Raw genomic sequence first — 6,000 nt, 5'->3', positions numbered from 1 at the left:
TAAAGAAGGATCCCTTAAATCAATCAGGTAATCATAGGTAAAAACTGCATCAGTGATGCCTTTGGTTGTGGCCTTCAGCTGGGACTTCAGTGGCATAAAAACTACCCACGCTGCAGGTTGCATCTCCTGCATTGTATGTACAGCAAACAAGCAGAATAGATGCACAAATAAAAAGTGATCCTTTCTTACCTGCTGTTGCAGCTTCTCCTTGCCCCCCCTCCATTGGGTGGTTAGTATTAAGCAGACAAAAAGTCCTAGGATCCTGTCCTGGGATCCTTTCCTCAGATCCCACCCTAAGGGCTGGTAGGATTTGTTGGCAGTCAAATTCTGGCTGCAGCCTTCCTCTAGCAGCTGTCTCTGTGTCATGCAGTGGGTGGAGTAGCAGCACCAAGTGGCACCAAGATTTTGGTATTTCCAGTCCTGAGCATTACACACAGGTCCCTGAACTGGTCCCAGTCCCCTGCCTGTCACAGGAAGATGGGGCTAGGGCTGAACTGCCTCTGGGAGCCATGTAAGCATGCCTGTACAGTTAGTCTAGTCACCAGGCATGGTGACCAATCCACTGGGATGGAAGCAAGGAATTCATTGAAGCAAGGAATTAAATTTTTGTTTGGCCATGACACTGCTGTATGCTGCTACACATTATTGTACCATCATATTCCTCAGTTTTCCCACACTTCCAGGGATGGGGCAGCCACAGCTTCTCTGGGAAACCTGTCCCAGTGGCTCACCACCCTCACAGGGCTCACCACCCTCACAGGGAAGAATTTCTTCCTAATATATAAGGAATGATCCTATCATCCGTATGACTAATGAAGATGTTAAACAAGACTGGACCCAGTATTGACCCCTGGGGTATGCTGCGGTTTACTGGCTCCTGCTAGACTTTGTGCTGCTGCTGACCCTGCTTTGGGCCTGGCCATTCTGAGTTTTCAATTCACCTCAGTTTCTGCTCTAAAATCCCCATAACGTGAAATTTATGGAAAGTGCTGTATAAAAGCCAGGTATTGTTATTAAATCTCAACCTTAGTCAGCAAAACACTTAAACATATGCTTAAGATTTAGGGTAAGCTTAGAGTGCATTGTGACTCAAACACCTGATTAAGTGTCATGCTTAGGCAACAGGGATTTCTGAGCAGCAGTAACACACTCTTAGGTCACCTATTGCATTTAATCTTTTACATTAACAAAGTACAACCTGGAACAAAGCTGGACGTCACTGCTGAGATGCTCAGAGGAGGGAACTTGGCACTGAAGTGCCCACTTGCATCCCAGTCCTAAAATCACTGCTGTACTCTTCAGTGGGGAAATTTTACTACTAAAGGACATGACAAGCACAGCTCCTTCCTCTAAAACAGCCAGGGCTGACTCCAAAAAGCAAGAGGAAAGCCAGCCTCAGCAGCAGACAGGCAGAAACTCATCTAACCTTTAAAAGCAGCAACTCCTCCAAGTTCTTTGGAGAAGATTCTCTCCATCAATTTATTACTGAAGGAGGACAGGACCATCAGCTTTCTAACTTTGAACCGGTCTCGGAGTTACAGAAGCAGCAGCAAAATCTTAATTTTAAAGGAAACCAATGCCCAAACTTGCCTTTTTGGTCTCAACAATTTTTGAATATTGTTCTGAAGCCAAAGGTTCTCCGCAACCTCAATAATTGCAAATGGATTAAAAAAATCAGACCCTCACTTAATCACCAAAAATTGGGAGCTGGAATTTGAAGCGAAAAATTAAATTGCATGTTATTTGTGATAGAATTGACAGATTTGAGAGCACAGTAACTGATACAACCTGAAAAGCTTTACAGCTGGATGGTGTAGAAGTCTCTTGCTTATAACAATTTTTAAAATGCCTGTTCTCACTAAAGATTATTTCTAAAACAGTCTGCATTTGGTGCTGACCCTTTTTATGCTTTCTTTCAACCAGCATACTGCTTTAATTTACATTTTTATGAATGCTTAAAAGAAATATGCCTATGTGCTTACTTAAGGATGTCAGCCCCATTGAACAAGATACCTGAGTGCTCCACAGTCCTGCAGCATTTATCTGCCTGGGAAAAGGCAGTCCAGGCTCTGGCTCTTGTCAAAGACCATTTTTATGTTCATTTTTTGTTCTGTTTTGTATTTTTTTTTAATCAAATTAATTTGAATATTCGTTTGACTTAATTTGTGTTCTGATCCTGAGCAGATCACTGCAAGACAGCAAAATCAGGCAACCAGGGGCTGGTCATGCAAATCAGCATGCAGGGTTTGGCCTTAAGCACTAAAAGGAAAAACATTTTAAAAACCTGGCCTTTAATGATTAAAAAAATAAATTAATTAATTAAAAAATCAGATGCCCCCAAGATTTCCTGTTCAGCATAAAAAATAGTCCCAGGAATTATTTTTTTCTAGTGGCCTACCTACTTGCAATTAAACTCAAAGATCCCTGGGTGACCTTCCTGTGCTGGACCCAAGAAGAAGCTTCTCTTGATATAAAAGGGAGTCTGCTACCAAAGCATGCAATGAACAGGACCTTCCTCTCTAAATATCCTTGTTGAGGTCTGAAAGTGCTCAAGTAGAGAGATTGGAATCTAGCCCCTGGTGAAGTGACAGTCCAGATCCTTTGGGTACAGAGAAGTGCTATAAGCAGTGATGCAGCTTTGGGCTGCACCAAAAGCAGTGTGACCAGCAGGCCGAGGGAGATTCTCCCCCTGTACTCATGAAACTCCACCTGGAAGACTGAATCCAGCTCTGGGGCCTACAACCTGTTGGAATGAGTCCAGAGGAGGCCATGAAGATGCTCTGAGGACTGGAGCACCTCTGCTATGGAGACAGGCTGAGAGAGCTGGGCTTGTTCAGCCTGGAGAAGAGAAGGCTCCAGAAGACCTTAGAGCAGCTGCCAGTGCCTAAAGGGGCCAACAAGAAAGCTGGAGAGGGGCTTTTGACAAGGGCAGGTGGGGACAGGACAAGGGGGAATGGCTTTAAACTGACAAAGGGGAGTTTGAGACGAGATCTGAGGAAGAAGTTCTTCCCTGTGAGGGTGGTGAGACCCCGGCCCATGGGCTTTAAGCAACCTGGTCTAGTGGAAAGCATCCCTGCCTATGGTAGAGAAGTTGGAACTTCATGATCTTTAAGGTACCTTACAACCCAAACTATTTCATGATTCTATGATTGATGGCACCAGAGACTGAAGTTTACAAATCGGTAGCATGTGACTTTGGAAGAAGGTAAGATAAGCTAGGGCACATCTGCTGCTCAAGGTGGTTGTATGTGCTTGCTTATTCCATCAAATGAAAATACCCCTTAGTCTTCAAAAGGCATAAACATGAAAAAAAACCTTTACTACAGGATAGGAATATAAAATCAGATGATCAGAGCAGCTGTCCTGTTGAGAGCTCACAGCAGAACGCTGTGAGATAGCTGTTTGGATCACTTTACCAACAGACTGCAAGATTTTTCTTTTCTTCATCCTTTCATTTCAGGAGGAAGAAGGGGAAACTGAACAGAAAAATGAGGCATGAAACCAGGGGTCTGATTGTCATTTATTTCCACCCACAGCGCAGCAGAAAAAGGCTGGAATCTATTAAGTAGTTCAAAACTGAACTGGATCCAGTTGTCAAGCTGAACATTTGATGTGTATGGGGAAAAAAAAAGAATCACCACAATATCACTTCTAGCAATTATGAAAGCGCAAAGATACGTGCATTATAAATGCAGTCTCCTAAAAAGCTTGCACTCAGACAGCATGCTGATTAGCAAGTGGTGAGATACCTATTATATTTAAAGTCTAGCATGACCAAGGAACAGAAGGAAAACTGGTCTCCTTGTGGTCTCTGGGATCAGATATGGGCTTTCTAAGCAGGAAGATGATGTTCCAGTTGTGGCCAGCACTGATATGCTGTGGGATTACCAGTGAGAGAATGGAAAATACTGGCTTGGCGGAGTGTCCAGAGTTAGGCAGCTTTATGTGAAATCTGTCAGAGCTGCAAGTCCTCTTAAAGCTCAGGCTAGAGAAAAGGTGACCAAGAGGTTTGCTGCATCCAACATCACTTGATGGCATTTTGATATCTTGATTCCATTCCTACAAAACATCATGTCCAGTTCAGAATTCCATTAACTAAAGGTAAAGGCTTGGCAAAGAGTTGTACTAGAAACCATGTGGTCTATTTAGGCAAAGACAAACTTTAAGACTTTACCATTATACATACCCATTTCTATACCCGTTACCATCTCTGTACCATGCCCACAGTGATTTTTACACTTTATGAATGTCATGAGATGACTTAAAGCTCAGTATTCCCCATGCAGCATAACCAGCAATCCCAGTAAAAAACTCAGCCCAAAACCTGTGTTAAATACACAATTAGTAGAGTGTTTCAGAGGAAAAAAAAAAAAAAGCAGCCTGCTCTGTGGTTTGTTGCTCATGCAGAAGTTACACGGAAAAGAATGGAGGCAGCCCAAGAGGTTCATTTCCTAAAGAAGAATTCAAGTACTGGAAACCATTTCACTGAACATGGATTCCTTTTCCAGACTCTGGCATTCAGTAGCTTGGCAACACAAGGAGGGCTGAATGGAGATGCCATCGCGGGAGGGAGCCCTTGGCATTGCTGCATACCTGCAATTACCCTCTCCTGCCTCTGTTGCATCCTCATGGCTGTAAACAATGCTCACCACCATACAAAGCAAATGATCTGACCTAAATCCGAAGCAACACGCATGCTGACAGCTGGTAGCAGTGCCAGAAATGAAAAGTGGTCAGACTAAGGGCAGTTCATCTACCCCAAGTCTCTTTCTCCTCTCTGAAGCCATCTCACCCAGCACAGCAAATTTCCCCTTCGAGATATTACTGGAAGCATTGTTTCCCCACTCCATCCTGATACAACCCCATACTCCACAGCTTGTTCTTTACTGTCAGTTCCTGAATAAATTCTCAACCACGGTGTAAACGCAAATCTACACCACCTTCTAGAGAGGCAAAAGCGCCATTGATCTCCCTCTTTCTTATTACTGTCTCATGCCCATGAGCATCCTTATGGCTCAGTGGTCACATAAAATGGTCAGGGAAGTTTTAGTTCCATGGGTTTTTTCTCTAAGCTTTTCTCCACAGTGCTAAGCAGGAAAGCTGAGAGCATCAGAGAATGAGGTTAACACCTAGGCAGGCACCCTTTGGAAACCAGCCAGCTTAAAGCTTAACTACATACTAACTAGGAGCTGTATCAGCCTGGTATGCTCAAGGTATACCAACTGCTAAAAGGTGAACATTTATTATACCATCATCGAAACCATTCTGGGATTCTATAACTGAACTCTTAAGAAACAAAAAACACCAGAATCCTGAACTCAGGCTTCTTAATTTTGGCCTTGAACTACTTTAACCCCTCTGCTGCCAAACCATAAAAGGGTTCAAATCTGCTGGTTTAAAATTAAACCACTTGACAGAAGCTAGGCTGGACTTTCACACCATTAAGCAAACACTTCTCCACTTCAAGCAGGAGGCAGCTTGAATCCAGGGTAGTTGTTTTGTCTTCAGAGTGTCCTGGCTCACACACAAGTGCCTCCACACAGTACATTTACCCTCACCCATGACAGCACGGACTCGCCAGGGTGGGATGAGTGAGTGCGTGCTGCACCACCAGCACAGGGATGAATGAGGCTGGTGGGCAAAGCCTGAGTCAGCACACTTCCCACCAGGTCCACAATGGACAGTCCATCAGAAGCCTCGTGCCAAGCCACAAACACACAGGCCCAGCACGGTAGGTAAGCCAAGCACTGTTTGTTCTGCAAAGCCCGGCTCTTAAACCTATGGCTAGGACCATTACAAATTTATTTTTTCCCTCTACTAGGCAGAGGCTTGACATTGCTCATGCATAGCAGAGGCAAGGGATACCGCTGCCATAGTTTGTCATATTAGAGAGTAAATACAGTCAATTTCTCCCCCAAACTCTACCCAGAGATAGGTTTTGACAGTTGCAAGCTGCTCTGCTTCATTTCCTTCTGTGAAGAGCATACCAGTGGTTTCAAA

Source organism: Pezoporus occidentalis, unplaced genomic scaffold (assembly GCF_034315485.1).
Source record: "Pezoporus occidentalis ecotype Australia unplaced genomic scaffold, CSIRO_AGI_Poc_V1 ctg82, whole genome shotgun sequence".
NCBI classification, from domain to species: domain Eukaryota; kingdom Metazoa; phylum Chordata; class Aves; order Psittaciformes; family Psittacidae; genus Pezoporus; species Pezoporus occidentalis.
The sequence above is the reverse complement of the archived record's forward strand: the minus strand, read 5'-3'. Positions refer to the sequence as shown.